Source organism: Triturus cristatus, chromosome 4_1, assembly GCF_964204655.1.
Source record: "Triturus cristatus chromosome 4_1, aTriCri1.1, whole genome shotgun sequence".
In the NCBI taxonomy this organism is placed as follows: Eukaryota; Metazoa; Chordata; class Amphibia; order Caudata; family Salamandridae; genus Triturus; species Triturus cristatus.
Genome location: NC_140585.1, coordinates 372890013 through 372912911, shown reverse-complemented (window position 1 = coordinate 372912911; position 22899 = coordinate 372890013). Strand labels below are relative to the sequence as shown.

Below are 22899 nucleotides of genomic sequence, written 5' to 3'. Positions count from 1 at the left end.
CAAAGGAAAACTGAGATGAAAGTCTAACTTTACAACTTTCGCTATTCACAAAGGGCATGTACGAGTTGTAAAGTTAGACTTTAGTCTCAGTTAAACTTAAGTTTTGGTCTTAAGTTTAACTGAGACCAAAACGGAGACAAAATCTTACTTTGTTAATCGTAAATGCCCTTTGTGCTTATTGAAGTCGTAAAGTTAGACTTTCTCACTTTACCTTTTTGAATCGAGCTCACCATGTTTTGAAGAGAGTCCTAAAGTCAACAAAAACTGATCAGAAAAAATATAGGCGAAAGGCAAAACGCTTGTGGATAACCCTGCAAAAAGGGCCACGTCCAACAACAGTATATTAATAACCTAATCAAAGATATACAACTAGACCTACTACTATAATGGAAGCTTAGCTAGCTGATGACACACCACCTATCTTGCACAAAGCAATACCACCAAGATGTAAAAAAATCATGAGTAACCAATGCGAATCAAAGGATGGGACGTGTAGCATTTGGGCATGCAAATCTTTCCTATAGAACTACTGACCATCCTCTTGGGACACAATGTCCTTCTAACGAATTTATCATCTCACATTCCAAAGCAAGTCCTTCGCAAGACATTCCTGTTGCTCAATTGCTACTCTCAGCTTAAACCACCCTAACCTCATTGTGCAAAGCAATTTCAATACATGAACTTTAACAAATGGATTAATAACAGGAGACTTTAAACTTTTATCTCTGACATGGAGCAACCATCCTGCTACTCTTTTCAACACTGAAACCAATATCCAAATAACACCGCTCCAAATAATGACTGTTCCCAAGAATTCTAGCTCGTGCTTGGAAGATTTTGGAACAGTCCTTCTGCCTCCTGACAACTATGATTCCAAACTTTTATGAATGTCTGATAAAAGCACTCACCACATTCATCCCACAGAAATGAAATCCACATTCGACTAGATTTGGGGAGTAGAAATAATTATGCCAATCAACTACACATGTACAGATAAACCATTAGAAAATAATCCTACTCCATTTGCCTTAACTTTGAATTGTGCCCCGCAAAACAGGTTTTCTGAATGATCTCATAACCCAACAGATTGCTCAAATTAAACAGTTCCCTCCCAACCATTCTGTGGTGTACTGACATCTTATTTCATGCAAAAAGCAATAGGGCTACACATTCTGGTAAGGTCAAAAATATCAAAAATCAACATGTACACCAAACCAGTCCCAAAATCTCGAGAAACCAAAAGGAGCCCTTTAAATACCTTATCCCCCATGTCAACTCAGTCATTTAAAGAACTAAGGGGCTCATTATGATGTCATCGACCACCACGACATCGTAACAAGTGTAACCCCCCCCACCATATTGGGTTTTGTGGCGGACGTAAAGTGAGTCTGCCGCTTTTCCGCCGATCGGCAATCGCCCCGATTGCCAGCCGGGTGGAATTGGCCCCTAATATGGTGGCGGTGCCTAGCAGGGACTGCCATCCAAATTTAGGATGGTGTGTTGTGAAGGCTTTTCCATGGCGATGAAAGGCTGACGGAGTTGTTCTTTGGGGGCCTATGCGGGCACTGGGGGGTGGGGGCGTGGGGGGTACCCATGGTACCCCCTCCATTTGCATGCACAAGGTGGCAGGCACCGCGCGGTGCCTGCCACGTTGTGCATGCAAATGCACAACATGCCATTTTGGCATTGCGGCGGGTGCTGCTGTACGCAGCACCCGCCGCAATGTCAAATATGCAGGATGCGACCACCAGGGTGGCGGTCGCATCCTAATCAGGGCTGCGGGACCGCCAAATGTCTGGCGGCCGGTCCCATTTCCACTGGGATGGCGGGCAGACTAAAGTCCGCTCGCCATCCTAATCAGCCCCTAACATCGTAAAATCTGGATCACAAGCCGACCCATGGCCATAGAACATTTTTAAGGAATTCACATCAATTAAACTTATTGCAAACGCTGCACAAAAGTTTTTCAATGCCATGCTTACCACAGGGATCATGCCAAATTAACTCAGGTGTCCTTTCACTCAACCTTTTCAAATGAAACCAGGCACAGATTCAAATAGCCCTGGCAACTGCAGACATATAGGAACCATATGTTTCTTGTCAAAACTAATCGAATAGGAAAGGGGATTCTCTCTCTACACTCTAATCCACTGAATTAAAACAACACACTTTCGGAGACCTAGGCATGATTCCGTACCTAGAACAGACAGAATTTGTCCTAGACTCTAAGAAGGAAGAGCAAGAATGCAGCTGACTCAAATGGGGTAGTGACCCTGATCCAACTAAACATCTGTGCTGCATTCATTGTGGCCCAATACACAACACTACGGACCACAATACAAAATGCCATGGATTGGACGGTTTTCATCCTCACTAACAGGAGCACACCATTTCACCATACAACTCCAAAGCCTACAGCCAGGATACTGGCATCCTGGCTACGTTGTGTGGAGCAGTACTGTTCATAGAAACTGCATTGAATGTAGTTCCTAGAATTTACATAAGTTGTCGCTCCATCAGTGTGGTGTACTTGCAGGCGATTGGTATTGGGAACATCCATGGGCTTATCAGCAACACCAGAGTATGCTACTATTTTCAAGTGCAGATTTGAGGAGAAGTTTTGAAGAATGAAAACTAGAGGAAATTAGTGAGAATATATTTAAGATTCATGAATTCCTACTCATACGGGTTAAAACCAAGAATGGGAGGTGGCAAACTGTCCTGTACACTACGAAACAGATCTAAATAATCTTCTTGATGCAAAGAGCATTCATCCAAGCAGTTTGATGACTCACCTTCTGTAGTGCTTACAACTTTGCGGATAAATAGATTTATTTTCAGAAACAGAGGAACATCAGTCACAAGAAGACAAGATGTTACAAAAAAAATTCAGAGCAAGGGGATATTTTATTAGGTCATTAGTAAAAGCAAAAGAAAAAAAAACACAATAAAGAGAAACACTGTTAAAACGATACGGCGATCTAACAGAAAAGACCAATTTATGTTTTGAAATACACTGCTCAGAGCAAAAATATCCACAAATCCCTGATGAAATACTGGAGCTCATAGAATGTGATGGTAAGCTGAAGAACGATTTCAATGAACCACCTCTAGTGGTGTTTAAAAGAAACAATTACATAAAACACCTAATTTGGAAATACGTATGACACAAAGAATCAAAATCAACAAGGCACATTTTCATGTTTGACACACTGTATACAATGCTCCAAATACATTTAAGGGGCACAAGATTCACCTCCCAAAAACTGGTGAGGCAATTAGCCTGGGGGATTTTGAAGCCTGTGACAGGATAGAGAGCATATATCTAAATACCTTGCAACCGGCAGGTCTTAATGACAATAGAAATTACGTGTTTTCTATGAACCGCTAAACAATGAAATCGATGTAAACAACGCAAATAAACAATATTATGACTCGGAGAGGTCAAGGTATAATGACACAATCCAACAATATATTTGTCTAGTTTAATCCTTATGGCTTTACAAAACACAAACCCCGGAACTAATGAGAACTTAGGGGAGACAGAACCTCTTTAAAGTTGCAGGCATGGTATCATTTAAGGATTTCTTTGTTTTTAAGAATAACTAACACTGGATTTTGCTGTGTAAAGCATTCGAACAAGGTATCCCACCAGAGAATATATTAGCTACAATGAGAACCATATTTCATTACATTTTTTTAGAGTCACAGTCTTTTATTTTAATAGCAGGTAAGAAACTCATAACTTCCACAAGTTTATAATAACTAACAGCTCAGTGTAACATTCAACAGTCTTATCTCGACCTGAGGGCGTAAACAGACTAGCATCGGATAGGATTTACTTGGCTTTTATTCACCACTGGAGTGACACCATGTGTTGGTCAGATGATAAAAATACCAGTATTGATGGTTGCCCTTTCCTCAAACGTAACGAGGATGTGACTCACTGAATCGTGTTACACCAGCAAAAGGTAGTGGCTGGAATACTTAGCTCCGAAAATGAGCCAAACATACCCTTTAACCGAGACTTCCTATTATTGTTTCACTAGATGTAGTAGTACCAGTCAAAATTAAAAGTGAGAGTCCTTGGGAGAGAATGTGGCGCTATGGCCCAAGCTGCCGACTGCAGAACAGGGGAACCAGGTTTGCGTCTCAGCATCGGCTCAACATTCTAAGCAAATCACGTAATCTTCACGCGCTTGAAAAACATAAAATTGAATGTATCCTTGTGTAATGTAATTGGTGCTCATGTAGAGTGCTCCAATACCTTTGAATCGAGTTAGCGGTATATATTACTGCACATAAAAAAAAAAAACTTACGTCGAGCGCCACTGATGAACATGAACAATTTTACGTAGCATGTATTTCCAACCTAAGGCACCCATACAAATGATGTTCACTCTCAGAAAAGAAGAAAATATATTTATAAATATATAAACAGGAGAGGATAGTGACTCACTTTTTACTTTCATGCCTGTTACAAGAGTTATATGTAACTTTACTATACGGCTCCATAAGTATGTCACAAGGCAGCTGGTAATATGGACTTTGGTATGTAACAATTTGTTTAATATATTACTGTGATGCATGACATTTGAATAGCTTCACACAAATGTATACATCGGATGTCTATATAGACTATTTTGCAAGCATATAACTTATTTTGCATAATACAATAAGTACTAGCTTCTTTAATTTGTTCTTATTACAAATAAGAATAAGTTCATGGTTTTTGTCGGTTCTTTAGGCTTGCTCTTGAAGAAGACCATGAGTGAAACGCATTGAGCATAAACTAGATAATCCACACATATAATAAATGTTTACAATGCAATGAAGCACCCATGTTTTTTCCTTCAGAGTATTAGTAAGTATTTCATGAATAAATAACAGAGATTGATCTTCATTATCAGGTTTGTGGCCAGCTACCTAAGCAAGTGCAAGGTGCAATCGGGGCAAGATAACCAGGTCAAGCGTCGCTTAGGGTTCAAACATTTCTCCCTTTCTGTTCAACATCTACCTCAGGCCTCCGCCCAGACTGATTCAATCCTTCTGTCTATCTTGATTTAACGATGCAGATAACTTCTAGATCATCCTCACGTTTCTGAACCTCATTGACGACACCATGACATTACGTTTCTGAACCTCATTGACAATGACACCATGACATTAGGTTGGCTCCATGTTTGATCACTGTAACAGACTTGAGTGCCAATCATCTTAAATTCATCAAGGACAAAACATAAATCCTCACAAGTCGAAAGTGGCTACCAGAACACAACATTCTAGCTTGCAATGAAGACTCTGGCAAGCACCTTGCCTCCCCTAATCAAACACAGCAAAAAGTCTGCAAATCTTCCTACATGCTTATCTTACCCTAGAACCACAGATAAAACACTGTGGTGAGATCCTCACCAAATGTGTTCAGAGCCCTAAGATGGATAGTGCATGACCTAGGCTTCCTTGAAGAGTTAATGCAACAGCTGAGCTTGTACTCTCTTGTCTTGGTTAAGCAAATGTCAATATATATGAGCCCAGAATTTCCGTCTTGCCAAATTATGAAGGCTGCAAATCTCAGCAGCTACCCCTGCCCTTTAGACCTCCTCTGGCATCCTGAGTCTCACCAAATAGCACTCAAAGCAATGTGCAAAACACACCAAGCAATGCAAGCGAGAGGACCAATATTACCTTCAACAAACATTTCATACCAAACACCCAAGACAAACTTTCTGCTTCAAAATACTCACATAGCTTAAGGCTCCATGCTCCAACTAAACCGAACTCATAGGGCGCTCATTTTCAGGTCAGGCCAGCAAACTGTGGTACTTCATCCCCATTCAGATAAGCAAAAAGAGCATTACAAAAAAGCTGATGAAAAATATTTGAATTGTACACGCAGGGAACAAGAGCACAGTAGAACAGATATAAACATAATAACATTTGTGGGAATCGTCCATATTCCCAAAGATAGAAGAGAAGGGAATATGTACTTGAAATTATGTTTCTGGATTAGAAAATTAAGATCAATGGAAGAGGGGCTAAAAAAGGAAAATTATTTTAAAATTGATTTAAATGAACTACTGAACATGTTAAATTTGAGAATGAAACTGATGTTAATTGTTACCCTTTTGGTATTAGTATATTATTAGTATTTTTCTCATATACGGTCAGCAGACAACTCAAGATAGAATATTTTAGAAGCATGAATTAAGAGAATTATAAATCAACTAACAATATGAGAGAGTAGTACATTGGCATAGATCTTAAGTTGGGACCTAATATATTCCTGCAAGATATCAGACGTAGTGACTTTTCTATATAATTTTATATAAATTAGACCACATTTCAAAGAAATAAGGATAACAACCATCATTGTAAAATCATGTTATTATCACAGTGAGAATGTATTTTGTTAGCAACCACCATATATTTTTTATTTTAAATGTATATACTTTCATTCATTTTATATTTAAGCAAGTGTCAGTAATATTGGAAGGATTCGCTGACAAACATGTGGTGGCAGACATCTTGCATCTGTGGCAGTCACACTGAACAATGAGAGCCTTTTCAAAATTGTCAAATGATGCTGAAATTCGGGACAGGAATACTATATCCCATTTGTGACCTTTACAAACGTAAGATAACAATTTGGAAGACACATTTTTATAGAAGTAACTATCACATAAACTAGTGATTGTGAAAGCCCTTTTCTCTAATTTTTAAAACGCCAGTTATGAACAGACTGATACAGATAGAAAATTATCTATTGGCTTACAGTGTGGCTCACACATAAGTGAGAAAGAAAGAATACTTATACACAGGTAGAAAGATTCTTATTTTGTAATGAACACATTTTACTATAGCGTCTATGTAGCACACTGTACTCAAATAGCTGTGCACAAACAAAACAGACAGATTTGAAAGTGATGAAAACAAGGAGTAATCTTTTTAGCAAAAGGTAAATTTAGTCTTACTGAAATTATTAGCCAACCACATCTCCACAAAAAAATTGTAATTTGTTTTTCTAAACTGAGACTTAAAGGAGAGGAATAAGCACTGTCTTAAAGTATTAGTTGATATATACGAGGTTGGTAATGTGAACAGTGAAAAGAAGAGGAGTCATCAATACAATGTAAATATTCTCTCACTAAAAACATGTCATTTCCTACATAAAAACTCAGAGAAAGTTTTAATCTGAGAGAAAAAATGTAGTCTCTGCTGTATTAGAGTTCCTGAGAACAACACGAAAAGTTTACAACTGAATATGGAAAGGGATACGATATCACTTAAACTAGTTTTCATAGTAGTCTTTAATGTGTTTTGGGCTACGAGTTCTATTACTTTTTCACTTTTCTCAGAACTGCTTTGAAATATTTAGACAGGAATGGGAATAATGCCCTGATGACATAATGTGTACTGCGAAACACATTGTTTCATAATATATGATACAATCATATTTAAAATAAAAAAATAAGAGAAGAAACATTAAAAACAAAAGTTATGAGGGTTGATTTGAAGATGATAAAGTTTCATTATTGGAATATTCATGAAAACGGTACTTTGCATTGTGTGCCGAAGCCTTCTGTTAAAACTACTTTATTACTTGTGTTATGGCACTGACCAGCCCCCAAGAAGCTAGCGCCAAAGGCAATCTGGTTATGCCTAAATCTGCCGAAGCGCCTGAGATGAAATCTTCAAGGAAACATAAGAATAAACTGACGCACGTCCATCTGTTTGCTCCCCTCAGACCATTCATCAGCATAAGTATTGTACTTGCCTACTCTCAGCTACAAAAAAAAGGAGAGGATGAGGAGGTTGGAACCAGATCCTGATGAAAATTATGTCTGTCTTCAATTAATTTTCATTAATGTAGTGAGAACTAGGCCATATATCAATGGAGCTACATTGGGGATTTATACATTATATTTCTTACAGTTTTAGGTTCAGGAAGATGAAATGATTTGCCCAGAATAATATGATTTACTGTCAAGAGCCGTATTATCCAATGCCTTTTTCAGAGCTTGCAGTACCTTGGGCAATCCTTGGATGAAAAGCTCAATCGGTGCTCTAACATGAGGTTGAACTCCTCCTTTTGGGAGGGCTACTTTTGTCACTATACTTAGGCTAGAAGTTCTTCTTATTGCATTAACAGCCTCCTGGGTTGAAGCAAAGGGAACCTCCATTGGGAATATTTGTTTAATCATCAACCGTGTCCCTCTTGACTTTTATTTCTCACTAATGACTGGAAGTGGGAGAGATTAGGGATTTCAATTTAGTGCTAGTGTCTTTTCGACCCTTCTAACAGTAGGACTTTAATTTAAAAAAAAAAGTACAAATTGAACTATTTGGGTTAGCTTTCTCACAGGGAAAGAAGCTGTGATTCTTTGTTATATCCTCCTGTTTGTAAGGACTAGAGCAAAGAATATGATACGGAGATAATGTTTCAATTATTTAACTGTATTTAATTTACGCTAATTCTATTGCATCCTCATTACTGTGATTATGTAATCTTGATCAAGTTCCTTAAAGTGCTGTGGCCCTCCTGCCAGATGTGGCCTTCTAGATTTGTCTGGTAGGTGGCTTTGGCAGTCTACACAGGAAAACTGTGGGGCTGCCTCTAGGTTCTAGCTGCTATCAGCCTTTTTTAAGTCTTGCCTAGGCAGCGCTTGTGCTGTCTCTTCGAGCCATGCTGTATTCAGGTAGAGACTTGAAGCTCTACCCATTTTCAGCCCATCTTTTCAATTGGCTCCTGTTACTGTCCTTTCTAAATGGTTGCTTTTGATTACTCAATAGAATTAGTAGTCCCTCCTTAGTGCCACCGTTTCTACTTTTGTAACCTCCCTTTTACTTGTGTTGTTACTCGGGATGTTTTATTTACAGTGTAGGAGCATTATTTTGTTAAATGAGTTTCTACTATTCCACTTACGACATGCTTTCCTGCAACTGTTTTTTTTTAAGCAGCGCAAACCAATTTATCTTAGGTTTTGCTTTTCAAGAATAGAGGTCGTGCCATTAAATCTGCTCACTCTAGAATATATATTTAAGCACTGTGGTTTTACGGCTTTGTTTCCTCTTTTTTGAGAACGGCATCCCAAAATTTGTTTTGTTATGCTCAGCTCAATCTCCACTCTCCACAATTGCACTCGGGAGCCTTGCAGACCCTCATGCCCAACCCGCTCACAGTCATTGTGCTTTAAGTTTCAGCATGGCACCCGCTTTTATATTAACAAAACGGGCACTGCGCTTTGTTGCTGTACAGCACATGATTTTTTTATTGTTTTTTTTAAAATTACTATTATTAAGCATTTTTTGCTGTCTATCTCTTAGTAAAGCAGTGCGTCAAGTCCGCTTCACCTTCACAAATGGCGGAAACGCCTTATTCTTTAGTTATCTTAACACATCTCAACAAACTTTTTCAAGCATACTGGCATGCCGCATTTTAACTGGAACAATGGGGGCACATGCATTTCTTTTTGCGCGGCTTGCCACATCATTTTTTTTATTAAAATGATACTTGATATACAGTGGCACACCATGCTTAATCTTGATGGCGAACATATGTATTTCCTTTTTTGCTACACAGAAGCTGAGGAATTCCTCCGTTGTCCCGTTTTCCAGGTGGAGGAGGTGTGGCAAGTTGACCAGACTCCCAGGTCAGGAAGACCAGAGCGGGACAAGGAGAGGTCTCTGAGTTGTTGGGCCTACAGGGTACACACCTGGCCACTTGCACACCTGGCCCATCGCACTGAGTCGAGTGACCAGGTCCCTCACCGCTTTGGTTTCGGCAGCAGCACTACGGGCCTATGGGCAGCTACCTCTTACTGTTGGGGGGCACTTGCTCTTTTATTTGTCTAGTTACAGCCGGGCAGGAAGGAATCCTCAGGGCTGGCAATAACTGTGCCTCTTTTACTGCCAGTATTGTTTCTCATAAGCATCGACTTTAAGTACAAAGTGCGTGTTTACGCAGCGCTTGCAGGTTTTCTAAACACAAATAAAAGGCATTGTCATTTACAATGCCAATGGCTCAAACCCTCTAAAATGCGAGACCTATTGCATTGGCAAATGCTTGTTTCTTTTCTGGGGATGTCTGCCTGGGAGGTGCACACTCCACGTGACTGGTAAGTATCTGAAGCATTAGCGAGCTTATTTAAGAAGAAAAACAGCATATGAACTGTAAAAACAACAGCTTATGTCCTCAAACCCAAAGCTGTACGTAAATCTAGATGTAACTTTGTTACAGATATCAAAATTTGCATGCAAAATGTTTTGAATGCTTACCACTTACTGAAGCAGAAACAAACCCCAAACTTCTGCTGAATAGACTTTGTGGCAGCTGCATTTGCTAAGAGAGAAAATCACATTTGGGGTTCCAGAATATTTTCAGAGGACACATGAAAGTTGAAAAGAATGAAGAATTCTTAACAGGCCTGTGGATAAAAAATATTTGATATGTAAATATCGGCACGATGTTTTAAGCATATTAAGTGTGCATAAAATACAATGAAATGGCATTTAAAAACACAGAATATGCATGATGAGAGATAACATCAAACTTAAAACATAGCAAGCTTAGTGGCTGAACAGGTATTAGCAGATACTCAACTTCTTATGAATGACATGATATGCGAATGCTTGTTTTAAATAAAAACAACGAAAATTAATAGATACATAGAAGGTTAATATGAAAGCAATAAGACATTGAGAGGGTCAAGTACTTAATCATCTCTCTACACAATCTTTGTTAAATAAATAAAAGAAAGAAATAACAAAAATGACAGTGCTCTCAAATATTAGGCTTTGATGGTATATTTGGGCCCTGATCACGCGGGGGCCGCAAAGTGCAGATGCAGATTGTGCACCTGCTTGCTTAAGTTAGCGCTAGCTGAGCAATTTGCACCCCTTTACCTCTGTCATACCCCAGGGAGGGGGGGGAAAAGCCAGCACGGCATGCTACTCTCCATTCTGAAGCGCTCAAACACCATGTACCCTGTTTGCTCACTCAATTCATGGTTGTTACCTGTTTTGGGCGCAAATTTACGTTTAACACCCAAAAGGAGATTATCAGCCCTATCTTGATCAAGACCTTAAAATTGTTGCAGTGTTAGCACAGATGCTATGAAAACACCAAAAGGCGGCACTGGAGTCATGGCACAGTTTGATGGGAGTAACTATGGGCATTTCTGCAGAGGCCCTTTCATGGGGGTAGGGTGATCCAAGCATAAGATTAAAAAACCAAGGGAGCATTAATACCATGAAGTCTGGGTGATCATTTAGTTTAGACCCGACTGGGTAAAGGTGGATGAATTTATGAGTCTTTGGTAATCCCGGGTACCAGTGCAATGAGAATAAAAAAGCCTTTAATTATGTGAAGCAGCGCCATCGATGTGACCGACTAAGGCCATGACATTTCTAATTAGTTAGGAAAAGATTATGAATACACAGTGGAGTCTATTATAACCAATGACAATGGACATTCAGTCAGAGTAAACTGCTATTGATTGCCTGCAAAACTCCATTTTACCTTTTCCGGGTATATCAAGGGAGAGGTGAAATAAATGCTTTGCTCCTAATTCCAAATGTGGCAAAAAGACAGACCTCTTGCCACACTGCTTGTGCGTGCAGCAAAAAGAAGCAGTTATTTACCGCCAATAACAATATTTGTGATGGATCCATGATTCTTCAGGAATATGTATTCATCAAGATATCTTAGATACAAGAGGCCACGAGGCCATATAGTGCAGACTGTCTTCATCCTTCCAGAACTGATCTCTTGGGGGATTTCAGAATCTCTCTGCAGGGGGTGCAAATGATGTACTGAGAATTGAAGCATTTGCCCTTCAAAGATGACGAAGCCTGCCCAAGTAAACTGAAGACTGACAGATGGAGGACTGCAATGGGATGTCTTGAGTGTAAAGGGTACTTTTCACTAATGACTGATACGAATGTTTGAACTGTGATGAAGCGACTGGAAGAAGGCAACTGCCTGGCTAAAGACAGGTGTGAAAACCTGCACTTTCCACACCAGGATGAGAACCTTTGTAAATCCTGCTCTCCTTCAGGACTTTAGGAGACCCGAGTGCCATGAGGGACAACTTTGCTCTAGCAGGCAAAGTTCCTTCACTTGATGGTCCACAACAGTTTATGCAGACAGTATAAGGTATGTTTCTATTGTTATGGTGTTAATTATGCACTATACCTTTAATATGTTGCACTATTTAAACTCTTATGTGCAGTGTCTTTTTAGCGGTAGTGATAATTCACACCAATGCCTTACAATATTGCTTTATAAAATAGTGCTAGTGGTTTCATTCCACCGGTCCAGGAAGTCTGTTGCTTTCCATCTGATTGTAACAGTCTCACCTGACAAACCTCGATATTCCTGCGCTTCATTTTTTAGAGCCATAAATGCACGGATATATGCTTGGCTCTTCCACTCACCATCCCCCTTTGTATTCAGGCTCTTAATGTACTGCTGGGCCATCAGAGCACAGACAGACCAAAGCAAACAAACATGGACTGAAAAGAGCAGCTGCCGTCGTCCCTTTATCAATAATAAAGGCAGGCAACAAAGGTTACACAAGGACAGGTTTCCAAGCTTGTTCTAACATTACAATGGGACTTTCGACCATAAACCGCTCGGGTCTGGATAGCTGCCCTTAAAAACATCTGCTTCAAGGTACATCTACAGCCAAGACACTTTGGAGGGATGTCTCGGGTCATCCTGTGCGTAAGAACATCACATTCAGGAAGTAACCTATTTCCCTTCAATGATTCCTGTTGTGATTAGCGTTTCATAGAACAAAAACAAGTTCGTATGTTCGAAAAGTGCGACAGAATAATCAAAGCAAAGAAGGACCTCGGACAAGCCTGCCCAGCACCATGTTCACGGAGTCAGAGCAACAGAAACCGGAAGTGAAGGGGTCTTAGGAAACTCACTTTAAGTAATCGATCACATGTAAGACATCATACTGTGTTCGTACGGGGACAACTGTAGGAAGGGCAAGCCGCCTTACACTTTTCATTGTAGACCCGAAACATTCTGTAATATACATAATCTGACTTAAATATAATATTCACCGAAAAAAACGGTTAAAGTGACAATATAGGTAGGTGATTGAATGAGATCTGAGCGGGCTTAAAAAAAAAAATCATTGAAATACAATAGTTTTAATTTAGCGATACAACTATTACTTGCACCCCCATCATGCACTGATTAAGCCTCACTTATTACATCACTCATGACATGTTAAATGACATCATTAACAACCCTCAGCCTATTGCATGAACACATGCTATGACCCAGGTGTTACGGTGCATGTGACACCCTGACATAGGTCTCCCGCTTACGGTCACTGTCTAGATTCACACTGAGTGGGTACAGCTCATGGATAGCTGGAGGTTACGGATAGACAACTCCATAACCTCCTAAATAGTAACATAATATGCCCCTTCATAACAGCCTGGGGATCAACTTGTCTGAAAAAATTAGAACCTATGATAGTTTATCATTTTAAGGTCCTTGAGACAGTCCTGTAGAGACTCAAAGAATAAGGACCGAAATGTGTCATCTTTATTTTAGAAACCTATCCAACATATAGCTATGAAATTGTGAATTCTTCTTATGGTGGAATCAAGAAATACGACCAATATAATAGGGCATCTACAGAGTCGCTATTAGGAAGGGAAGCCCTTGGCACACCCCTTCCTAATAGCAAGTCGCGAACCTTCATTTTGGGAATCAGTAAAAGTTACCGATTCGCAAAATGAGGTTTGCACATGGCCATGCCCTAAATTGCGGTCGCAAACGGTCTGATTGCCGGTTTACGACCGCAATTTAGGGTCATACATCTGGCCCCTAATGCCTTACCTTGCAGAAACCAAATTTTTCTGCTTGGGACACTTTGTTGGTGCTACTACCCTTCTTTGAGGTGGACAGTTTTCCTTGCAAACGATAGTACCTGAAGCCTCTCGCTGTTTTTACTACAAATCTGTTACAGCGTGATCATTCACTGCAACGTGTTGTGGACAAGAAGAAGAACTGTATTAATTAGCCTCACTACCATTCGTGAGCCTTGAAAAAGTCACGGGATGATGAAACACGTTGGCTGTGCTTCTTCTGAATATCTCAACATGAACGAAGGCTGTGTTTTAAGTTACTAACTATGTGTTACAACTTTTTGGACTGTACTACTATATTATCACATTTGTGCCAAATAAATAGAATAATTGTGTTTGTTCACAGAAAGTCCATACTGTCTGGTCATTACACTTATTGGAGAGTGTTTTGGTGTTTTGTATAACTAACACGTATAAAATGTGCACTTTTTGTAAATTAGTGTGAAAAAAATATTGTGAAAAATATAATAGTTCAATTTAATTGTAGAAATTATAAACAACACAAACAGGAGTTTTTTTCTGGGAAATAATTAAAAAACTTCAGTCGGGAATGATTACCAAATATTTGAGGGAATTGGTAATTCATTTACCATTTTCCGACTTCTTCCTCTAATTGTACCTAGCTTTCAACAGTTCCCCTGGAATGTAATATTACTTATATGTCAAGGTGAAAGCCTGACAATATAATTCACTAACCATGGAATGCTCCCACTGCCAAGTTACACACATGAAACACTCAACAGTGACGGTAGTACCCTGCCAGCATGAGAGTGAGCTAGGGGCACACGCCCAGTTCAAGATTAGGTCTGGACTATCATTGTCAATAGTTCGGGCCTAGGTCAATGCTTGCACATGGGATTAGTGTGTGGGATGACCAAAAATCAAAAACCCATGATCACAGCCATGTGCAACCGATGATGACTGTGGGTAGTGTTCGGTGGAGTTTCTAGCTGTAAGACAGGCACACAGGGTTAGTTGACAGCAAGTTTAGGAGGCATGGATTGGCAGTAGGCCAAGTGCACATGGCTGAAGGTCATGTGCAATGCGCATTGGCTGACAGCAGAGAGCTAGGCTGCCAGCCTGGCCACTAGCTAAGCCCTTTATCCTCCAGCTGTGCTTGGCTAAAGGTTGTATGCTGCAGGGGTTGGTGGATGTCAGTGGACGGGGCTGAGGGCTTGGCTGCAGGCCAGGCCCTTCTCAAAGACCTGGCTGCACACTTCTTAACGCGGTGCGCTGTGAGAAATCCAGCTGCGGTGTTACGTACAAACATAATGAAATCCACCAGCTATCTCAAATGCAATTACATGATTATGGCAGAAGTCATGGTGTGTTGTGTGCTTTGATAACCATAACTATCAAAGTTGAACAAGAACCATAATTCAGTTTGTAACTGCTTTTTTCTATCCATCTATATCTATATATATATATATATATCTATATATATATATATATCTATATATATATATATATATATATATACATATATACATATATACATATATACATATATACACACACACACATTATCTACTGGCGGTCGCCAGTAGATAGTTATAGTTAGGACCGTGTTTCCATAGGAAATCCGCAACATTCTATTTGGAATAACTTTGGCGCCGGTCGACGAATCCTCGCGAAGTTTTCAAAACTAATGGGGCGCTACGCTCCGCTCCTACCCTGAAAGTCTCGGGGGGATTCGTCAAGCGGGGGCTGAGAAAAAAGGGGGGTCCCAAAACGCGTTTTCCCCATGCATTTTCCCATAGGACCTTTAGTCCGAGCTACAGCCCGAACGGCTGAACAGAATTACTTGAAATTTGGCAGAGAGGTAGTCCTCAGGTCAAGGATGTGCCTTTTGCAGGTCTGGTATAAATCTGTTCAGTAGGTCCAGAGAAAATAGCATTTAAATCAATATATATATCTGTAAGCGCGCTCCGTGCGCTTACGGTAAGCTTACCGTACGCGTACGGTGCCGCGCGCGAGCTCAATTCTGATTGGTGGTTACATGACTGTAAACATTCGAATCGGTCGAAATCAGGAACTATCGGCCGCCATTTTCTGTCTCTCGCACTGAAAAACAAAGGCTGATAACATGAAAAGGGGGCAACAAAGAGAGTTGCAGACCCCCTAGCGTTCGTCAGGGGGTTCACAAAGGACCAAAAAGTATGAAAAATAAATTTAATAATTTGAAAAAACAATCGGAGTGCGCGTACGGTAAGCTTACCGTACGCGTACGGTAAAAAAAAAAGAATTAACAATCACATTTAATATATAAATCTAAGGACCCCCAAGGGAGGAAAAAACAATTGATATTTTGTAAAAAATGGCGAGGCGTGCACGGTACGAAATGCCCACAGCGCGCGCACGGTGCGCGATTAGCACCGTGCGCGCAAAAATTAAAAATAAATACATAACTTAGCATTTAAAAAACCGTACAAATTCACTGAAAAAACCATAGGTTTCACACACGTTATAGTTAGGAATTAGCATTTAAAAACCTTGCAAATTCACTTAAAAAACCATAGGTTTCACACAAGTTATAGTTAGCTGTACATTTCACTCGTAAAAAACCAATGAAATTCCACGTTATAAGATCAGGTAACTATAACTTGCGTGACCACAATGTGTCATTTCAGATGTCATCATTGATGTCATGAGTGATGTCACTGACCATGTCAGAAGTGATGTAATATGTCACGTCATCAGCAGTTTATTGTGGTCGCGCAAGTTATAGTTACCTGATCTAACTATAACGTGGAATTTCATTGGTTTTTTACGAGTGAAATGTACAGCTAACTATAACTTGTGTGAAACCTATGGTTTTTTAAGTGAATATATATATACACATTACTTATATGCATGTATAATGAACAGGCCTTGAAAAATCATAAAAATGTTACAAGACCTGCAGATCGAGTGACTTGAATAACCTACTCGACCTAACTTTAATGTCCTTGAACAGTAAATTTGTCTCAAATTGTGTGATCATTGGAAAATATTTTATTTTACAGAGTTGCCTTTTTCTTCAGTCTCACATATGAGTGCACCTTCAAATATTTGACATCAGCATTTCTGCTGTACAACACAAAACTCTTTTGTTTGATTAAACAGACTAAACATTTGCTCAATGTGTAATAAGAATCAAACCCACATTTGGCAACACATTATCCCCAACTTGCCTCTCAGTTTACTGATGGCATTGCCATCAGGGCCGGAGTGTTTTTCAGTGCATTTTTAAACAATCGATGTTAATGAATATATTACTAAAGCACGATGTGGTAGCGCACTGTCATTTACAGACAGTAAACTTCCAAGAAATGGCCAAAAACCTTCACACTACCTTGCAGCTTTACTGATAAAACTATTTAGTGTATTAAAGTGTTAGTTTGTTTTTCATCTTATTATATAATAATACTTTATTTGGTATAAAAACATACCATAAAAGTGCAGATCAAATACATCAGAATATAAAAACAAAACAATCAACAGCTTAAAATGATACATGATACTCCTTCCATGAGTGGAAACCCCTTATCACATGAAATTCATATTAAAGACCAATGAGAGGCTAACATCGCGGGCCACAAAAGTACATATAAAAAACATCAAAATTAAGAGAGGAACATAATAGTTTGACAGCTTAAAGTTAATATATATTCGCTCTCATCACAATTAAAAGAACCTTTCCCTCTTCAAATTCATTCATTTTTTTCATCTTACAAAAAAAAAAAATTATCACACAGAAGTACAAAAAAATGGGATTTCAAACTGAGCCTGTAAAGCCCTAGGGACTCCATCCCCTGGGGTGGGCTCCATTACTGTGACCCAGGGAGCCCACGCTCGGAACAAAATAGTTTCTCTGCCCGCAACAGCGTGGGTAGGGAAACATATGTCTGCTCCCACCTAGTGGGAGCATTTTTAAAGCTCCCGCCGGGTAGCAGCAGGCACGTCTTTGCACATCTCCTCATACTCGGCAGGAGCTTTAAAAATGCTTCTGCCAAGTGGGAGCAGACTTTAGTTTCTCTGCCTGTGCTTTTGTGGCCAGGAAACACACATTGCTCAAGCCTGATGGGAGGAAACAAAAGCAGCTGCTCCCGCTGAGCATAAGCAACGCTGGCTCCCGCAGCACCCAGGATGTGTGCATGCAGGGAGCCAGCTGGGGGCCCTGGAACTTCTCCTGTGGCCACCAACGTATTATTTGGTGGGTGCCCCCGGTGGGCACCGTGGATACCCAACCACAAGCACGATGCTCAGGGGGTAGAGTCCCCAGAGTCACTATAGACTAAGCTGGGGTGCACCCCCTCCCTTTAATAATAAAAAAAGGCCCTGGGGGATGGGGTCCCTGGGGCCCATAGTGGAATGGGGATGAGTACATGCCCCCCTCCTCTTTAAAAATACCTTTTGTTCCAATAGGGAATAGGGCTCCCGGGGCAACTACTGGCTTGGCGATTGGGCTTTGTGCCACCTACCTCTATTTCTTTATTTTTTTCAATGCCATAGTGGATGGGGTCCACGGGGTCCTTAGTGGCTCGGGAAAGTGGGCAGAGTACTCCTCTTCCCTTATTAAAAAAAACACAGGGTCCCAGAGGATGAAGTCCTTGAGGCACAAAGTGGCTCGTGGAGGGGCCACAGGCCCCAATCACTTAAAAAAAGGCTCCGGGTACAAGCCGGAAGTGGGTTGGGGAGGGGGGGATGTGCAAACAGGTTGGACACAGGGGATGGCCACAGGCGCACAGCCTTTGGGTTGGCTGCATGTGGAGGCGCTAGCTACAGGGCTTAGCCGCAGGTCAGACCCTGTGGCCAAACCCCACCATCCACTGCCAAAGGCCAGGCGTGGCAGGAATTGGCTTTACGTATGCTAATAAAATTAAAAATTGGAAAAACCCTAGAAATGCATTGAAAAAAACTAAGATTAATATGACATTATAGTCAGGTGATAATTTCAGTGACAATGTAACATTTTAAACAAAAAAAAAAAAAGACTGAAATTCACAAGTTATAGTTATCTCTAATAACTGTAACTCCTGCCCTAAGGTTACTAAAATTTGCACCCTCGCCATGCACAGCTAATTAACCCACATATTACATCACTTATGATATGTTCTATAACATCACTGATAACATTACTGCAACATTTAAAATATTTTCATTGATCAGAAGATTGTCTTTGGGGGGAAATGGGTGTGCGCCCCTCCCCTTTTTGGTTGAAGTTGGACCCAGGCACTATTAAGACTTGGCAAGGGGACTTCACATGAATGTTTTGGCCAAGGAGGACAAAGGCCAACCCTATGCCATGTCCCCAAAGTCTCACCCCCCTGCTACGCGCAGCATTTGGTTTACTACTTGCGGGAGGTTGGCCACACCACCGCCACATCCCGCCGAGGATCCCACGCATTGTGAGGCTTGCTGCCTTTGGGGGGGTTGGCCAAAGGGCCAGGCCCTGTGGCCAACCCCCACCTTGCACAACCGAAGGCTCTGCGCAGTGTGGGTTTGGCTATCTTTGGGGGGATGGCCACTGGGCCTAATGGCCTTGTGGCTAACCACCCATCATGCACGGCCAAAGGCTGCGTACAGAGTCGGCAGGCCTCGAGAAATCTACTTGCCCACTGACTAGGTTAAGTCATATTTTATCAGGGCGACCTTATTTTTAGGGTCTACTGGCCCATTTTGCTGGGATGACAATGAACAGGTGTTCTGTTTACTCAGACAGTGAATGAGCAATAAAAATGCCTTTAAATCTTGTTTTTATCTTGTCACATTTGCTCTGCATTCAGAGAGAGGTCAAAAGTCAGTTTATGTCTTCTTACAGTTACTTTTTTCTCTCTGACTGCAACCTTAGAAGATTTTGTAAAGTGAACTGGCTGAAAATTGTGCAGAATGTGCAATGAAAGGCTGTAGAGTGTCAGGTTATTTTTCTAACACACAACATTTACATAGCTTGTAAGTGAACTGTACGAACATTTCAAAATATATTTCAGTATTTATGAAAGCATATTTTTTGTAATTCTTCGTGATAAAACAAAGATTTTAATAGACTGAAAACAATCAGAACATTTTATTTGGTTATGTGCAAACGGAATAGATTTTAGCTGAAACCCTATTTCACAGATATACGCTACATAGCTTCTCAGTAAAACTACGTTAGTAGGAAGGTTTGTGACCATTTCAATGGAAAATGTGCTGTTTGTAAATGACAGTGCACTACAACATCATACTTTAGTAATATAGTTGTTAAAGTAGGTTTTAAACACGAAACATGAACTGAGAATTATTCCTGCCCCCGCCCTGATGGCAATGCTATTAATGAACTAAGAGGCAAGTCAAGGGTCACGTATTGCCTGCATGTGAGCTAGATTCTTACTATAAATTAAGCAAACTTTTAATGTATTAAATCAAACAAAAGAGTTTTTTGTACAGAAGAAATGCTCAACTCACATATTTGAAGGTGCGCACAAATGTGATAATGACCAAAAAGGCGGCTTTGTAAAATACATTTTTGCCTAGGATCACTCAATTTGAGACCAGTTTCCGGTCAAGTACATCACAGTGAGGTCAAGTAGATTATTCAAGTTACTAGACCTGCAGGTCTAGGTACATTTTATGATTTTTCAAGGCTAGTGCGATTGGCTGCATATGCAGGGGGTTGGCCGCTAGAGGTGCAGTCAATCACCCGCATGCATGTTAAAAAACCATAGACATTTCCTGAAAAAACACAAAGGTTCAGAAACACTATAGTTAGGTGAAATGTTCAGTAACAATGTAACGCTTTAAACTCTAAAAGACACAGAAATTCACCAGTTATAGTTATCTTCAGTAACTATAACTTGTGTCCTAAGGTAATAACTTGTGCCATACCTAGCACGGCTAATTATCCCACATATTACATCACTCACATCTTCTATGACATCATCAGACCTCCCAACTCACATGGTGCCACCGACTGACAACGATATCAGCTCCCTTCACACGGTCACCCGACGAGGAGCCTTTATCACATGGTGGCAAGGAAAACGAGCTGTAAACTACCGTGAACAGTAACTTTTACAGCTCATTTTCTTAGGCTTTTAACCACTAACATCCATTATGGGGTATGAAAACCCACTCGGACATCCGCACCAGCACAGCAAGCTTTTTCCTTTGGAGGATAGTTTTTGGAGCAGGCTGGAGCAAAAATGCCTTGTAGGTACTTATTGGCACAAGGCCCTGCTCCTTCCAAGGTCCCACCATCTCCTCATACTTTTTATTTTATTTTAGTTGGCAGGTCTGCATCACTGATAATCTCACTGCAACATTTTCAGTTAATTTATCGATGAGAAAACTGTGCATGGCTGGGGTGGCGAGTTATAGTTACCTAAGGACACTAGTTATAGTTACTTAAAATAACTAAACTATACCTGGTGAATCTCTGTGATTTTTAGAGATTAAAACGTTTCTTTGATCTTTGGGGGTTTTTTTATTAATTTTTTTTTTTAATCACATTTTTTTATATATATATATATATTCACTGAAAAAACCATAGGTTTCACACATGTTATAGTTAGCGGAAATTTTACTGATAAAAAACCAGTGAAATTCCCCCGTTATAGTTAGTGTAGGCAACTATAACTCACGCGACCGCAATCCTCTGCTGATGCTAATACTGTATTTAGACACTTATTTGCCCATGTCTTCTTCCATACATTTTTAGCTATACATATATTTCAAATATTTTTTTTTCATAAAGACACATATGTCATCAGCATAAGATTGCGGTCGCGTGAGTTATAGTTTCCTACACTAACTATAACGGGGGAATTTCACTGGTTTTTTATCAGTAAAATTTCCGCTAACTATAACATGTGTGAAACCTATGGTTTTTTCAGTGAATTTGCAAGGTTTTTTAAATGCTAATTCCTAACTATAACGTGTGTGAAACCTATGGTTTTTTCAGTGAATTTGTACGGTTTTTTAAATGCTAAGTTACTTTACGCCATTCGTGGCGTGCGCGCCCACTTAACGCAGTTCGTTCCGTGCGCGCACGGTGCGCTTCGCGCACCGTGCGCACACAGTAAGCACGCGGTGCGCTTCGCGCACCGCGCGCCCACTTTACGCAGTTAGTGCCGTGCACGCACGGTGGGCACGCGGTGCGCTACGCGCACCGCGTGCCCACGTTACGCTAGATGGGCCATGTACGCACGATGCGCTTCGCGCACCGTGCGCACATGGAGGACATATGATGCACTTCGTTTTGAAAGGTAATATTTTAATTTTTCGTAATTTTTATAAGTGGGGTGGAGAGAGTGTTGTTAATTTTTTCTTTTATTATTTTTGTTTAAAATATTGTGGTTTTTCACACCTCTAATAAGCCCTGCGCATTTGTTGGCCTGCGGCCACCAAAAGCACAGGGGGTGGGGTGAGTGTGGATAGTGTTTTTTTTTTTAACGTTTTTTACCGTACGCGTACGGTAAGCGTAATCGGCGAAATTAGCGAAAAAATAAAAATTGCATTTTTGGCCTTGGGGGGTCTTTGGGGACTCCCTCAACATGGCTATGTGTGTGGGAGCTGTCTAAACAGCCCCTTTACATGTTTATTGGTTTTATTTAACAACCTAGCTCTCAGTGCGAGAGAGAAAATGGCGGCCGCCGCTTCCTGGTTTCGGCTGTTTGGAATGTTTACTAAGATCTAAGAGCCAATCAGAATCGCGCACGCCACCGTACGCGTACGGTAAGCTTACGGTAAGCGTACCGTAAGCTGGCTCAGATATATATATTGATTTAAAGGCTATTTTCTCAGAATCTACTGAACAGATTTACACCAAACCTACAAAAGGCACTTCCTTGACCTGAGGACTACCTCTCTGCCAAATTTCTAGTAATTCTGTTCAGCCGTTCGGGCTGTAGCCCTGTCTAAAGGTCCTATGGAAAAATGCATGGGAAAAACGCGTTTTGGGACCCCCCTTTTATCTCAGACCCCGCTTGACGAATCCCCCCGAGACTTTCAGGGTAGGAGCGGAGCGTAGCGCCCCACCTATTT

General features: G+C 40.5%; 1 long non-coding RNA gene across 2 annotated transcripts in view; it reads right to left on the bottom strand.

Moving 5' to 3' along the window:
- Positions 1-22899, bottom strand: part of LOC146854969 (uncharacterized) — a 174348-nt gene that overhangs the window by 69396 nt on the left and 82053 nt on the right. For both annotated transcript variants that reach the window (XR_014981261.1, XR_014981262.1), the window contains one exon: positions 10276-10424. This is a non-coding gene — a long non-coding RNA (uncharacterized LOC146854969). The remainder of the gene's footprint in view (positions 1-10275; positions 10425-22899) is intronic.